General features: G+C 52.8%; 1 long non-coding RNA gene across 1 annotated transcript; it reads right to left on the bottom strand.

The window, feature by feature from the left end:
• Window positions 1–395: 395 nt before the first annotated feature.
• Window positions 396–6,488, bottom strand: LOC307195365. The gene is made up of 3 exons (XR_013830818.1): window positions 6,342–6,488; window positions 2,036–2,209; window positions 396–578 (listed from the first exon to the last, which is right to left on the bottom strand). It is a non-coding gene; the product is annotated as an uncharacterized lncRNA (long non-coding RNA).
• Between the last annotated feature and the right edge of the window lie 8,719 nt (window positions 6,489–15,207).

The raw sequence follows: 15,207 nt of genomic DNA, 5'->3' as shown, positions 1-15,207 counted from the left end.
GAGAAGAGGAGGGAAAGGAATTTTAGAAGATGAAACTAGACCATCGATGTATGTGGGTCATTTGGGGGAAGAGGCAGCTGCCAGTGAGATGGGGGGTGTGTGCAGGCAGGGAGGTGACAAGAGGCCCGGGTCTGACCTCATAGGAACTGCGCATCCATTAGAGGTGCCCTTCGCCGTGGAGACCAGACAAATGGGCAGTAGGCCCAGGGAGGCAGGAAAAAAGGTTGTAGGGATGGATTTTCAACGAGAGCCAGAGAGTTGAATACGTGTAAAGTTTCCGAATGAAGACTCAGGGGCTGCAGATAACTGGCCACGTACCCAAAGCAGAGGCGCATGGGGGAAGGGGGGGTTGCATACCAGGAGGCCAGCAGCTGTGAAGCTGAAGGGTAGGCGGAGTTAAGGGAAGGAGGACAAGGAGGAGATCCTTGTCAGGTGGCGTCTGAGCGACATCTTCCGGACAGTGGCATCTCCTGGCCCAGCGGCCTGGGGGGCTCCAGCTCTGAAGGGCATGGCGGCAGCACCCTCCTGGTGGTGACGTGGGGCAAACGCGGTACCATGTAACTGCTCTTGCAGTGGCCCTGGATGAAAAAGCAGCTACAGATAAAAACAGCGAACGAGTGAGCATTCCCTGGTGCAGACCTCTGACCCATTTGCCCTAAGACTTTTGTCTGGACCCCCAAGGCTTGCAGGTTCCTGAGGGGGATGATGCTCTTCTCAGGCCCATGGCCTCTCCAGTCTCGCTCCTGGCCCCTGGCCAGCTCTTGCCCTGTGGTCTCTGACTGTGTGAACTGCTTCCCACACGCTTGGGGCTGCTCCCCACTTGTCCCACGGTGCCCTCTGGGCTTGACTATGTCACCTCCTCAGAGGAGCCCTCTCTGATACACTGACATGGGAACCTCCTGTTCATCCTCTTGTGTCACCTCAGTATCTTCCCTTTACAGTATGGGCTCCCATGTGTAATTGTTTTTTCACTCACCTCCCTGTTCATTGTCTCCCCCACTTTGCTGAGCAGCCCTGAGGGCAGAGTATCTAAGTTGCTTTGTTCACACTATGAACATAGCTCCTGGTTCACACCAGACATCTTTCATCTGTCTGTCTGTCTATCATCTATCGTATTCCAGGCATATATGTATGTAATATGCAATATATAATACATAAATAATAAATGACTGACTCTCCTTCCTTGGACTCCCAGATCACTTTGCCTGTTAGTCTCTAATTTTGTCATGATTATCATTATTTGACTAACTGCCCTATTTCTCATTGAACACACTCCCGCTAGACCAGGAGCTGATCTCCACTCTCTGTCACCGCCCAGGGCTGCCCTGGCAGGTGCACAGTCCTGCCCTGTCCACCTGACCTCGACACTGGGCCCCCCTGGGTTTTTCCTGGTTCTGATTCCCAGGCAATAGGAGGAGAGAGTGACTGTTTACTGAGCTCTTGCCATTCCAGGCACTGAGCAAAGGACCCACAAACATCACCCCATTTAATCTGAGACCCATATGAGAGTTCCCATTCACAAACAAGCACACTGCAGGTGTGTTTAAACACTGGAAGTTTAATTTGCTCAAGGTCTTTCTGACTCCAACACCCGCCCCCTGCAATTTATCCACGTGGAACTGGAAAACTGGGTTTTCTTAAATTTAAAGAATTATTTAAAAGGGCTTAAAAAAGGGGGGGGGGCTTTCTCTGAGCCATCACAAGAATCCCAGGTGTTAACAGTTCTGAACCTTGACAGTGATATGTGTTTGTAAAAGTACCCGTCACTCTCTTCCCTGGAGCCCCGAGCTCTCCCTGCTCCCCCAGCCCCGGCCTGCAGTTCTCTTCCCACACTCTGAATTTGGGGAGCTGCCTCTTGGTGTCTGGAAGGGGCATTTTGTCTGCTATGACCCTGAGCCTGAGCTGAGGCATCCCACCCCAGGTCCTGCATTAAGGAGGCTTGTCTGGGAACCGAGGCCGCAGGGCAGTGGCCACCAGCCAGCGGCGGCCAGCCCTAAGCAGACTTGCACTTGTGAGCCCTGACTCGCATACTTACAAAGGTGCTCGATCCCCACGTCTTCCGCTGAAGGCAGCCTAAAGCTAATGGATGTCTGCCAGTCCACTCCACTTCTGGGCATGCAGGAGGATGGACAGCATTGCAGGACTACCTAGATTTTTCTCTTTCACCAGCAGCGCTCCCTCCTCGACCCAGCTGCAGCCTTGACTTCACCTGTCACAACAAAACAGCTGTTTTAGGTCCTTGGGAAACCAGCCTGGGAGAGCCAGCGAGAGACCCCAGGCCCAAGAGGTTGCCTGAGTCTGCCTAGAGAAGCATGCATGTGCACACGCGTGTGCGAGGGGGCGGGGAGAGTATGCCAGGCAGGTCAGTGGTAAATTCCCGGACCATGTTTTCCTGCTGGCCCGGGAGTGCAGACTGAAGAGCAGGGCACTCAATTCTGCTCCCATGCCCCCGGGGACCCCCTACTTCAGGGGGCTGTAGCTCCAGGCCCAGAGAGCCACAAAAGGCCAGTGGGAGAACATTCTTCCTGAAGAAAGCCCAGTCCATGTACGGGAGTGGGGCCTCTGCGGGCCAGCTTTCCGGGCCCGACAAGGCCTGACAGGACCTGGCAGACAGTGTAATGAGGTTCCACCCAGAGCCGCCTGAAGGTGATGACACACTGGCCCTGGGGACGTGACTTCAGTGGGCAGCTGCCTCAGTGTCCACTTTAGGCAACATGTGAAAGGAAAAGAGAGAGAGAGGAGTGGCCTTGCTCCCTGAGCGATATTCACATTTGTGTCGAAAAGTACAAATTAAAAGAACCAAGTAAAAACTGGTAGCCCTGGGGCTTCCCTGGTGGCGCAGTGGTTGGGAGTCCGCCTGCCGATGCAGGGGACACGGGTTCGTGCCCTGGTCCGGGGGGATCCCGCATGCCGCGGAGCGGCTGGGCCCGTGGGCCATGGCCGCTGGGCCTGCGCGTCCGGAGCCTGTGCTCCGCAACGGGAGAGGCCACGGCAGTGAGAGGCCCGCGTACCGCAAAACAAAACAAAACAAAACAAAACTGGTAGCCCCACCTCCTAGTGATGGAAATTGTTAATATATTGCAGAATATGCTTCCAGATCACGTTCTCTGAGTGTGCACGTGAGCACGTATGAAAGGGCTTTCATTCTTCTGGAATCTACTTTTCTTATTTAAAAATAAATTCTTCCATGTCACAAAATTTACATCTACATCTAAGTCCCTTGCATGGATATATCATCATTTCCTCAACCAGTAAGTGGGGGAGGTTGGCCCCCATTAGGCATTTCTGCACAAGTTAGAACTGCCCACACCCAGCTGGTGTGAAAGGCAGAGACCTCAGCCTGGTCCTTTCCTCAGGGAGGGACTGGCTCCCACTCACACCTGTGGGTCTGATTAGCCACCTGACTTGATTATTCAACTGTGAAACTCAACCCAGGCAGACATTTGAAATTCAAGTTTTCCTGGAGCTATGCTAATAGGTTTAGAGACCTGGGCAGGCTGCTGATGAGGGGAGGGTGACAGCAGAGAGGAAGATTTGAGCTCTTTGAAATAACCTTGGGGTCAAGAGGTCATTTGGTCCAAGTGATCCTTTTTGCAGATAAGGAGACTGAAGTCAGAAACAATTTTATAAAAGATTAATAATCTTGTGGAGAAATTGACAAAGGATACAAATTGAAATTTTCCAAAAGACAAAATATAAGTGAGTTAAGAACATATTTTAAAATATTCAATCTTGTTGACAAAGAAATGAAAACAAAACAATAAAAGGTCTTTTTTGTCTATCAAATTTTGGGGGGAAAAAGAGAGTGCTGGCTGGGTTCAAGGAACTGGACCCTTTGTACACGTCCATTGGGATTTTCAAAGATGTGATTTCCCCGGAGTGTACCTTGGTGATGTGTCCAAATAGCTTTAAATAGCATTATCCCACTTGATACATTGTTTTTACAGGAATTTATTCTAGGAATTTATCTTAATTAATTAGAGATAGTCAAAAAGATTTATCTTCTAGGATGTTCATTGCAGCATTTTTTATGGTGGTGAAAATTTGGAAAAAGACATAAATGTCCAACAACAGGGGACTGGTGAAATAAATGGAGCCCTAGGCAGCCACTAAGATTCAAATTTTAGAAAAATTACTGACATGAAAAGGCTCATGATGTAATAAATTTTAAAATTTGCTTATAAAATTCAACACTTTATTCAAGTAGATATTTCTGAGTGCCAGAATTGGAGGTAATTTTTATTTAAAATTTTTATCTCTATGCTCCCATACTTTCAAATTTTCTACAATGGACACATTCTTTAACCTCTTACTTTAAGAAAAGGGCACGGAAGGAAGACTGGATTGTGGAAGGGAGGCTGCAGGGAGTGACGGAAATCAGTATTTGTGAGGTTATGTGCTAACGCTGCTGCGCCCCATTACCAGTAGCTGCGGGGTCAGGGGCTCAGTCAAGGCTGTCCTTCACGCCCGGAGCCCCACCGTGCCCAGCATCCACACAGTGGCTCTGGGTCCTGCACCCAGGAGTTCAGCCTGTCGGCAGACACTGCAGAATAAGACAACGTGTTCAAGGTCAAGGGCAGCCTGCAGGCCTGTTTGTACCTGGTTCAAGTGATGAATAGACCCTAACTGGATTTTCGTTCATTCGGGTGGTTTCTGGTACCTGGTGCCTCTTCCTTGTTTCCACACCTTCTTGTTCCTGGGACTATCTAGAGTTTCACTTTTCCAACATCCCAATTCCCTGCCCCAGATTCAGACGAGGGAGAACCGGGTGGGAAGTATTTTCCACTTGGTTTCCTCCTCCCCCTGCTGGGAAAGACTCGCCCTCCCTTCCTGACACCAAAGGGCCAGCTCCCAGTTCCCAGGGCCTCCCCACGAGTCTAGGTGGAAAAACCGGGCAGGAGCCCTGAGCTGGGAGCAAGGGCGGAGGATGGGCTCATGGGGCACTGGATGGGGACATGGGGCAAAGGCGGCAGCACAGAGGACCCGGGAGCCCTGCGATGGCGTTACACAGCCCCAGGCCAACCGGGGCCACCTCTCTCCGAGCGGTAGGGAAGGTGGCACCGGTCCGAGGACAGGCGCAGACCAGGCGCGTTTGAGGTAAAGAAGCGGCAGGGGTTGGCGCTTCCACATGACTCCAAGTGGTGCGGACCCCCGGCAGGTGGAGGAAGACCACACCGAGAAGACTTAGAGAAGGAGCATTCAGGGACCAAATTCTTCCTAAATGTAGACCACGTTAAAAACAGGAGGCGAGAAACCCGTCTGCCCTATGAGAAGCATGTTCCTCAAAGGAACTCCTCCCGGTTAGTCCAGCGGGGACAAAACCTGTGCCACCGCCCGCTGGAGCTGCACGCGCTCCCTGCCAGGCGCCGCCAGGCCCTGAAGTTCACAGTGAGGGAACTGTCCCCGCCCTGGCCCCCCTTCCGGATACGGTCACTGACACAAACGCACACCTGGACTACGTGGCGAAGCCTGAGGGGTGCTGTCAGAGAGAAAGGGCAGCGGGAAGGGGAGGAAAGCCGCCTGGGAGGAAGAGGCAGCCTGTCCGCCCCCGAGGGGAGCCACCGCCTCCCCGGCTTTTGCCCACGTCTAGCGGCGTCCACGTGAAGCCACCTGAGGGCTCAGTTGCTAACCAAGTTCCAGCAGAGGGCCCTTGACTGCCCTCTGGAAGGCTGATTCGTCCCCGGATGGGAGCCTTCTGCGGGGCCTGCGGGACAGAGGCGCCGGCAGCGCACACAGGGCGGCCGGCACGGGGCTGCCTTCCGCCGGCTCTCTGAAAGTCGCTCTGCGTTTGATTGACAAGTGCCGTATGTCCCAGTGCGCAGGGCTCTGGCCTCTCCTCTGGGCTCTCTCTTTTCCGCATCTTTTACTAACAGGTTCCTGTTTGCTTTGATTTCATACATGAGACTTTATCAGTCCCTGTTCTGCAGTGGGAGGAAGTGCACGAGTCCTAACCCTACGACGGCACAAGGGCTGAAGGCCAGCGCCACCCGCCCCCTCACTCACCCAGCCCAGCTCCCATGGAGGCCCCCGCCCCCCAAAAGGGCTGCTCCCCTTGGGCGGCGGGGGTGAGAGGCCTTGCGAACGCTGTGATGGGGCCTGGAAATCCCAAGGCCTCCCCAGACTCAGCCAGCTGCAGGCCCCGATGGGACGCTGCTTTGGCCTTTAACTTGAATAGCCAACCCCCCCGGGTGGCCGCTGAGCAGCGGGCCCCCTCCCGGGACGCCCGTGGGAGGGCCTTTCCCCGCCTCCCCCACCCTTGCGGCTGGGATCGCTGCCCTTGCTTCCTCGTCCCTCACAGCCACCACTGACTGCACCCTCGGCACCTCCGTCCCCGTCCTCACCTGCTGGCCTTCTCTTCTCCAGGCAATTCTGGAAACTTCTAATTGCTCCGATGAGTCTTAGAGGCACGTTGAACATCCTGGCTCTCATTTCCTCACTTAGTCTGCGGGCTGGGAAGGCTCGGCTGGAGGCCCAGCTTGCTCCCGAGGGTAACTGCAGGGGCAGGATGATTAGAAGCCGTCAAAGCTGCCAGGGAACGCAAGTGACGGCCGTCGCCGCACTCTAACGACTGCCTGCTTGCTTCACTTTGTCAAGAACACCCTTATCCGCACGACACTCGACACCTGTCTGTCCCCACGAGTCCTCTGGACCACGTCTTCACCCGCTGTCAGAATTCTACTCTTTAGGATTCTCTGAGTCTTCCCCAAATAACTTGCTTTCTCCCCCTTATTAGGGGGCCCCATTTGTTCTGTCATCCACGCACCCTGCACCCACTTCGAGTCCTGAGCCCCATCCAGGAGCGCCCGAGAGCCCCCATTACCACCCACGCCGCCCTCTCAGTGAAGCACCCGCGCCCACAGAAGCCTCGTTAACCCGAGGAGCTGCCTGACGCGTCGGCAGAGAAAGAATTCCTTCTGGCCACACTTCACCTGGAGCACAGTGTGTCCCTCCCCATCCGCCGAACCGCGAGAGCCCCGTGGGCAGAGAGCCACACGGAGGGGCACACAGCTTTCACAGTCCACTCTGCCACAACGCAGCCCGTCCCCTTGCCAGTGTCCCTCCACTGCCTTGGCACGATTCTGGCAGCAAGGTCTGAGTGGGCACTGGTCCAGGGGCATGGCTGGTGTGTTCTCAGCTGCCACCCTCCTGTGGTCTCTGCCCTTTTGCTGAGCCTGGTTTTCTTTCTGTTGATTCTGTGAGCCACCTGATATCCTTCTAATAAATCGCATCTCTGCTTGAATTAGCCCATGTCGGTTTCTGCCACTGGCAACCAAGGGCCCTGGCTGGGCCCACAGCTCCCTCCCAGGGCTGCTGGAAGCATCGATGGCCTGGTGGGGGAAGCCGGAATGGTGGCAAGAGTACACAAGGGTTAGGTGTCCCATCTCTACCCTCTCCAGTGTTGGGGCAGACTTTCCAGTTCCAGGTTCATTACTGAGGTTTTCCTGCTACTGGTATTATTAAACATTTCTGGTGCCTTTGGGTTATTGCAGACTCACGAGTCATGGAATGCTGATGAGACTCTGTTTACTGCACAGAGTTGCACCCATCACCTCCCTCCACGTGCAGTGAGTGCTATTCAGAGGGGTCTCCTTGGGAAGGCTTGGAGCTGTTCATTACCTGTGGTCACTCAGACCATCCCTCTCAAAAGAAACCTCGTTGCATCATCAACGCCCTCCACCATGTCCTCCCCTGGTGACACGTCTGCATTTGTGCCCTCCCGTCTCTGAGCAGGGCCTGGCCATAGTGGCTACCACATCCTCGGGCTGGGCCCAGAGATTGGTCCTTCTCGAGAAGACAGATCCTCCTCACTTCCAGGCACTGGAAGGAGGGCTCTTTGTTCTGGGGAAAGCCAGGGAAACCCCAGCTTACCAATGGCCACAGGACACCTTTTAAGAAAGAGGAAATGTTGCTTTTTTTCCTCTGTAACAGTAAACTCAATAAACGAACAATAAGCTCATGAGAAAACATACAGCTATGAACTGGGGTCATCCCACTCTCTTAACTATACTCCTTTTGCAGGATTTCCTTGGAGGACCTTCCTGTTTCCTCTGAGAGCTTACCTTTGATCCCCAGGGACCAGGCCTTGTGTGGAATGACTCTCGGCTCCCGCCCCTGGGACTCAGGTCTGGAGACAGGTGCCAGTGTGGTGCTGGGCAGCCGTGGGCAAACTCAGGATCCGGCATTCACTGAGGGGAGGATGAGAAAGCGGGGCCCCGGGGGCTCAGGAGAGGCCTGGGCGAGCTGGAGGAAAGCCAGGACCACTTAGGTTTCCTATTACTAAACACCTCTAATGGACCGAGGTCATTTGTGAGGGAGGACCGTTGGGGGGCCACTGTGCGGGAGGAGTGAGGGCTGGCGCCCTGCGCTGGCTGGGGGCTCCAAACACCAAGCCTGGCCCTGGAGTGTGAGCATGTGTGGTGAAGCGAAGGTCAAGAGCCGTGAGGACAGAAAGCCGGGCCAGCTTTCAGGCTCACCACCTAGTGACACAGGAGGCAACCTTGAGCCCGGGGAGGGTTCAGAGGCCCAGCGCCCGCAGTGACTCAGGGCGCTGCGGACTGACTAAGGGGGGGGCACCTGGGGGTGAAACGGATATTTTCATTACCTTTGAATATTTAGAAGTATGGCATATACACACACATTGTACCAACATCAAGCTCCTGTTTTGACACTGAATATGTTTATCTAAGATGTAACCACTGGGGAAACTGGTGAAGGGTACAGGGGACCTCTCTGTACTGTTTGTGCAACTTCCTGTAAATCTGTAATTACTGAGAAACAGAAAGTCATTTAAAAAGATATGGGATAAAACTTTTCTTAACAAAAACCTGGCCATGTCAGGTCACAGAAGTTAGCTCCCACAAATTCCAAAAGGGAAAAATAAGAGCCGGGACATAATTTTCTACCTGAGGCTGTTGGAGTGGAACCACTAGTTTCCCAGGAACTGGCCAGGGCTGGGCATGGGGGCCGATGGAAAGGCTCTAGGAAACGTTGGTGGAGAGCCCCGAGTTGGCATCCATCCCCAGGGCCAATCTGCAAGGGACACTATGATTAGTAAAACGGGGCTATTTCTATAAGGGCCTCTCATGGAGGTGGCGGCAGCAATTAGAGAAAGGTTGCAGCACCCCGGCCAATACACACAGACACACGTGCAGACACACCCAGGCACCCAGACACACATTACCACACTGCCCAGCCACCTCTATGGCTGTACCCCCTACCCCTCACCCTAGTGTAGGGTGGCAGGACAAGCCCTGAATTTACTGGCAAAAGGCCAATGTCCGCGAACGGCCTCCAGAAGCACCCTGAGTGCCGCACTTCGGAGCATAGCAGACTTTTATGGCTGTGTTCTTTCCAACATGGCTTCAACCCTCTCCTTTGTGGCTCACGGAGCCTCCAGTGAAACAAAATTCAATTACAGAAAACATAAAGTTTCCTCTTTACTCCTTTGTGTGAGACTGAAATCTTTTAACACAGTTTCTAACAAAATCCACCTCAAATCCAATAAATTATGGAGAAAAATAGTTGAACTTATAAAAAGATTCAGAAACCTACAATAAGGGGGCTTATGTGAACAAGCATTTTCCTGTGAAATTGATCTTCTCCCAGAAAGAAGAAAACTTTATATTCTCAAAGACACTAGGGAGGGGTTTTCCCTGGTGGCGCAGTGGTTGAGAGTCCGCCTGCCGATGCAGGCAGGGGACGTGGGATCGTGCCCCGGTCCGGGAAGATCCCACATGCCGTGGAGCGGCTAGGCCCGTGACCCATGGCCGCTGAGCCTGCACGTCCGGAGCCTGTGCTCCGCAACGAGAGAGGCCACAACAGTGAGAGGCCCGCGTACCGCAAAAAAAAAAAAGACACTAGGGAGGAAATTTCATCTATGAAAAGAGAACCATCTGAAATGTTTAAAATACTGTTTCTAGAAGTAAAACATTACTCATTGTTTCTTAGCTCCACAGAAGCAGTGAACAGTGTACTGGATGTTACAGAAAGCCAAACTAATACCTCGAGAAATTCTCTGAGCCCTTAGAAGAAAATATAAAGAGGTGAAAACGACGAATAACAAGGATGATAAAAAGGAAGATCACAGAGTGTCTGTTGGGGAGATCGCACAACAGGTTTTCCAGAAGTAAATAACGGAGTAGAGAAGAAGAAATAATAGAAGAAAAATGCTCCGATATAGAAATTTACATAAGCCATAGTCCCCGACAGTAATGCAAGAAAACGAAAGATCACTAGCAAAGACAAGAACAGGAGGGTAAAAATGAAACCACTTTCAACCGAAAAGAGAGCTCCCCTCGCCCCAGAGCATCCGCGGTGGAGGGAGGAAAAGAAACAATCCTCACCACACAGCCGTCAGGGCTGAAGGAATATTCCCGCGAGAAAATGGATAACTTGAATGTGTCCTACAAAATCAAACAGAAATAAAGGTAAATATTCCAACGAAAAGGTAGGAAAATAACAAAACAGCCCAGAGGGAAGAAGGGACGAGAAGCTGAGATTCACAGCGGAGCGAGCAGCCCGGGAAGGAGGGCAGGATGGCGCCCACGCGGTAAGGCAGTGGCGGGGGCTGCAGGTCCCGAGGCCGGAGGAGCAGGAGGCGAGCAGCCCGGGTAAGGGGAGGCCCTCGCGGGCTGGGAGGAGACCCGCGGGGAGAGACGCGAAGGGCGGCCCCATCTCCTGCCGTCGCGGGGCTTCCGGCGCGGAAGTGAACGCTCGCTGGGCCGAGCCGGCGGCGCGGGGCTCTCCCGGGGCCCTGGCGGGGGACGCCAGGCAGCGCACCGGGCCGGGCCCGCTGAGCAGCGTCCGCAGGCCGTTCTGGGGCGCCCTCCCCAGGTGGCTGCGCCGCACGCGGAGGAAGCAGGGGCTGTAAGCCTAGGCGCTCACCTCGGAATGTTCCGGTGACTTCGAAAGGCTGGTCCTGAGGCGCTGGTGGCCGGGGCTGGGGACTTGGCGAGGACCAGGGCCGGCAGGAGAAGGCGGGCCGTGATGGGGGAGCGCCGTGTGGCGCCTCCTCGCTTGCCTCGGACCCCGGCCGTCGTCGCGGCAGCCTGAGGGCACTCCTGGACCCCAGGACGCAGGCCACTGTGGATCCAGCTTAAGTGGCCCAGCTTCTAGATCTATCCCCTGACTCAAGACCGATGTGCCAGAGCCTGCGGAGTCCGGTTTCCACCACCGCTGGGCCGGAGACCGTGCGGAGCGGGCGGCGCTGCGGAGCGCGTGCGGCCCCCACGTGGGCTCCACTACGGGGCACGCAGACGTCAGAGGCCACCTCCCACGGCGAGAACACTGCTGATTGGCCAGTTGGTTTCCTTGATCTGAGCATTTGCGCAGAGAGGAGTAGAATTATTTCTGCCTGCTCACCACAAGGCCCGACTGCTGGTCAGGCAGGACTTCCCTGGTCGACAGTGACGAGCTGTGCCCTCACCAGTCTTCTGAGGAGCATCTTAAACGGGGGCCCGGGCCCAGCCTCGGGAGGCTGGGGGAGGTCTGAAGGGGTGCAGTACATCCCCCTGCCGGACGGCGAAACACCCTCCCCATGCCCATGCCCTTCCCCTCGCCGGAGCGCGTGGACACAGAGCATCTCCTATTGGCGGGTGGTCTGCAGCCGGGACTCTGCCCTTGGCTCTCACACCGCCCTCCTGATGTCCTCCACCTCGGGATTCTGCTTCTCCCGGGCTTCTGCTCTTCCTCCCCAGTTTCTCCCTTCAACGCTCTCGTTCTGAATCCTGAGCCCGGCCCTCACGTCTTCCCAGTCAGCACACTCTCCCCTTCTATGCAGATGACACCCACACACCTTCACTCCAGCCTCTACTCAGGCGCTGGCTTCCAGACCTCATGTGCAACTGCCCACTAACTAGCCACCCTAGCATGTTCCATAAGCACCACAAACTCAAGAAGCCCCTGCATTAGTTTCCTGGAGCTGCTCTCACCCAGCCCTCAGCATTCCTTGCTGGAATACTGCAAAACCCCTCATGGTTTTCACCCACCGGTCTCAGATTCTAAGCTGAGGCTCTCATTACACTGTTCCCGAGTTTTAAGTCTTTCCGCAGCCCATTAAGGCCAGCTTTCTCAGGGGGATGCAGGGCTCTCGTGGTCCTGTACTCGCTTGCCTCTCCAGTCTCATCCGCGGCACTCCCACCCCTCCTCTCTCTCAGGTCTCTTCAAAACCTGCAGTTGAACAATATTGGATTTCTTTTAGGTCCCAGAATGCCCAGGGATCTTTCATGACTCTTTCCTATATGATGAGCCCTCTGCCTGGAAAAGAACACCTTTTCTTAGCCCTGCTCCAACTCAGGCATTTTCCTACAGGAAGCCGCCTCAGGTTGCTGGCTCCAAGCCCGGCTGGGTTCTTCCGCTGTATCCTCTGCCCGTGACTCTGCAACACACATCACACTGAATGGTTCTTACTTGCTAACTTGTGGCCCCCTTTAGGCACGTGATGCAACGAGAAAGCGCTATGATTATTAAATGCCTAATATGTGCTAGATGGCAGGCTCAGGCTTTGCCCACTACGTTATGCTGAAGGGAATGGCAGAGGCATGGAGGTAGGCAAATTCAGACCGGGCTGCGGCAGAACACAAGGAACCCTGCTCTTTGGGAAGACCCGCCGGGCCTGAGGCAGCACATGGCTGGCTCTGTCTCCCCCCTGGCAAGTACTGGGCTGGGTTGTGTCCACCCCCGTGCCCTTGCAGGGTGGGAGGGTCAGAAGCCCTCCGTCCTGGAGGTGAGGAGGGCTGGAGGGCGTGGGGAGCTCGTCAGCAGCCGAGCTGGGAAGGCAGGCCTCTCCCGAGGATGATGGGAGCCCTGTGAAATCCCCTGGCAGGGCTGCACCAAAGCTCGGTTTCCTATATGCTTTTGAGAACAGAGTAAACAGACTTCTCACCTCCACCTCCATAAAGGAAGCCAGGCAGGAGGCTTTGAGAGTGTTCTCCAAAAACGAAAGTTCAATTCCCTGGACAAGCACGAGAACTCAAAAACGATCTACAGGCACTTAGGAATCTCACTATTTAACATCGGCCCTTAAAGACAGATTCTGGGTGCGTGGCAGATGTCAGTCTGTATCAAGATTTGATTGCTCAGTACTCTGAGCCCCCAAACTAATATCGAATTTAATTTCCAAAAACAAGGCCCACCAAGATGCAATTCCACTAATTAACAAAACCCTTCTTTTTCCAGATGCATTCCGATCTGTTACCCACCAAAGCAGACATCAAATGTTAAATGTGGGCAGAGGGGATTGCACATCAAGAGTTGGCTGAGAGAGGCCTTCACTCCAAGCTCCCCTTTGGAATTGAAACTCATCTCGATAAATCACCATGGCTCCTCGCCATCAGGAGTCTTCTCCCTTCAGATCTTATGGCCAAGAGAAGTACTGGCCATATGTTCACACCATTTGGTGAAAAATACACTGAACCAACAAAACAAGCATTGCACTTATGGGTAAATTTTTTATCATGCTAAACGTGTATTCATCTTAAATGTGCAGAAGATGTCATGTCATTTTTCCTCCCCTTGGGAACAAATAACTGCTTGAATTAGACCAGCATTTTTAAAGCTATGATCCAAACATAAGCAACTGGTGTCCTCCCCATATGTCCCTTGTCACTTTTCATTCCTCAGGTGTCCTCTTTTGAGTCACAACAAGTGACTGAAAAGTCAGACAGGAAAGAAAAAAATATTATGAAATTAAAACCCTTAATGTTGTCTGGCAGGGGCACCAAAAAGGTCACTGATTGGTAGAAAACTCCAACAGACCCCAGCCAACCTAAGAAACCACAAAGCTGAATGTTGTGCCAGTTCCTACTGGACAGGCCCATTCCCTGGATGACTGTGGATTTCGATTTAAAGCCACCTGGGGTTTGGTTCATTCTAATTTCTCACAAAGTATCATCTATGAAAAGCCCATGGGCCCAGCAGTACTTTTGAGGAAATTTACATTCCAAGTGTTATGATGTATTTGAAAATCTGACATGTCTTGGGAATCTGTCCTTGGCAGAGTATCTTGTGTCCAGTAGGGACGTAATCCTGAGTTTCTAACAGGAGTTCACACAACCTTGGAGGTGAGAAGGGAGGCCCAAGGCAGGCTTGGAGGACTGAGACGTGTAACATGGGTAGCTTACACCAGGGAGTGGGTGATAATTATGTTTGTATCTCAACACATAACATCCAGATGAAGCTCTTGAGGACTATGAAGATGACAGCAGAGAGAGGCTGTTGAAAGGACCTGTCATACAAGGACAGAGCGTTGCCCAGAAGTTGCTGATCTGGGTTTGAATTTAGACTGTGTTCCCTTGAACAGAGGCACAGATGTAAAGTGAGCATATGACATTGTGTCTTGGTCATGAGACTTTACAAAAGACACCCCCATCCCCCTGCTTCAATCTGTGGCTAACATACTTCATGGCTTCTGTTTTAAAAGTCCGTGTCTCCTCTGGATGTGGCGTAAAGCTGAAAACATTCTTGAGGCAAATATACATCCTTGGAACGGTTTTGTTCCAACTACTTTGTGTGTCAGCCTCTGATTCTGTTCTGCGAGAACGGATGTTATAATGTTCTATACTAAGGCTTCTATAAAGAACAACTAATAGCTGTGAAATTCTTTCAAGTGCAAAAAACATCCAAATGTGAAGTAATTACCACTTACCAGTAAGCAGTGTTATAAATGCTGCTGGTTCTCGCCTGAAGGAATCGCTTTTGTTTGGACAAGGATATCTTCAAGGAGCTGAATCCAAGTTTAGGTTCCATAAGTCTTTGGGAAAATCTAGTTTGTTGAACATACAGATCCAGGGCCAGCTAAATACCAAATTTATGCAGAAGATCAAAGCTCAGGCTTCATTTATTTACCTGACCTTAAGCTTACACGGAAATGAAGAACACCCTTAATTCCACTTCTATATCCCACAGATATGGCCCATCTCCAGCTAAGTGTGAAGACTGCAGTCCTTTTTCTCTAGGGAAGCTCTCTGCTGTGCATATCAGACGAAAAGGAAGAGCAAAGAAAACACTGTGATGGGCCACCTGTGGTATTTGACCCCTGAAATATGTTATGAGCCACTTTTCTTTTTTTTTTAGAAGGACAGGACAGGACAAGTTTACTGCATGACTGCACTGTATTCCAGAGATGTGCTTCTTCCCCAGGCCTGCAGAATGAAAGGGGAGGTCTCCTACCACCTCTGGATATCTGACAGCCAAAACTGACATTCAGTA

Source organism: Stenella coeruleoalba, assembly GCF_951394435.1.
Source record: "Stenella coeruleoalba genome assembly, chromosome: 12".
Classification (NCBI taxonomy): domain Eukaryota; kingdom Metazoa; phylum Chordata; class Mammalia; order Artiodactyla; family Delphinidae; genus Stenella; species Stenella coeruleoalba.
Note: the sequence above shows the minus strand (reverse complement) of the source record. Positions and strands in the feature narration are given on the sequence as shown.